Raw genomic sequence first — 1,262 nt, 5'->3', positions numbered from 1 at the left:
CTAAATCTAAAGTGATATGTCTTTTCTTTATGCCACAATTAAGTAAGCAGAATGATGTTCATTTTATTTGCTTTCATTTTGACTAATATTTGGCTTTTACTTAAATGTCAAAATTCTCTATACTTCTTTATTAGTTATAAAGAAGTAGTTTAGCCTGTAGGCTACGGCCATTAGCCTTGTTTTACAGATGAAGGAACAAGGTGGTTAAGAGCCCTTACTAAGTTCTTACAGCACATCAGTGGATGAGCTGCCTCTACAATTGATTCTTAGCTTTGATCCCACTTCATTGGGCCTTGTTACATTTAATTATCTCTTTGTAAATTGTAAGACTTTTAAGAAAAAATATTCTCCCTAGTTGTTTCTTGTTTTTGATCTCTAGTTTAAACTTTCCCCTGTCTTTGCATAACGAACATTATACATACTTTAGACTGAAGGGGAGAAATTAGAGCTAGGGTTTTCTGCAATGCTTAGGAAACCACCAAAGAGCAAAAACTACAAAGTAAAATTAGTATGTTAATTGGAAAGCAGGATGAGCACCAGTATTGCACAAAGCAAATGGAAACTACAAATCTGACAACAAATAAAGAACGTACAGGTGTTACTACTTAGAGGAACTTTAGCTTTAAGTTCTTTTCTCTCTGGATTGAAAACAAGACATGTTTGCATTTAAATTTGGAAAGTTTTGCTGATACCTAGTCTTAAAAGTAAGCACTCCACAGTAAGTGGCTTAACCATAACGGGTGTACACCAGGAATGGAGTATCTACTCTGCTACGTGGAGAGGAGGGAGAGAAAAGTGCAAGTGGCAGAGGAGCTGGGGTAAAAAGGAAGGTTGAAGAAATGGAGCTATGTGTCAAACTTACTACTATGGGAATTTTAAATGAATTCAAAGTTGTTAAATGAATAATGAAAACAGCTTTTTTTTTTTTTTTTTTTTTTTTTTTTTTTTTTTTTAGATGGAGTCTTGCTCTATCACCCAGGCTGGAGTGCAATGGCGCGACCTCGATCTCGGCCCACTGCAACCTCCACCTCCCAGGTTCAAATGATTCTCTGGCCTCAGCCTCCTGAGGAGCTGGGATCACGGGCGCGTGCCACCATGCCTGGCCGATTTTTGTATTTTTAGTAGAGACGGGGTTTCACAATGTGGCCAGGCTGTTCTCGAACTCCTGACCTCAAGTGATCTGCCTGCCTTGGCCTCCCAAGGTGTTGGGATTACAGGAGTAAGCCACCGTGCCCGGCCTACACATTTTTAAAAAGTGTTTT

This window comes from Pongo pygmaeus, chromosome 4 (assembly GCF_028885625.2).
Source record: "Pongo pygmaeus isolate AG05252 chromosome 4, NHGRI_mPonPyg2-v2.0_pri, whole genome shotgun sequence".
Taxonomy (NCBI): Eukaryota; Metazoa; Chordata; class Mammalia; order Primates; family Hominidae; genus Pongo; species Pongo pygmaeus.
Note: the sequence above shows the minus strand (reverse complement) of the source record.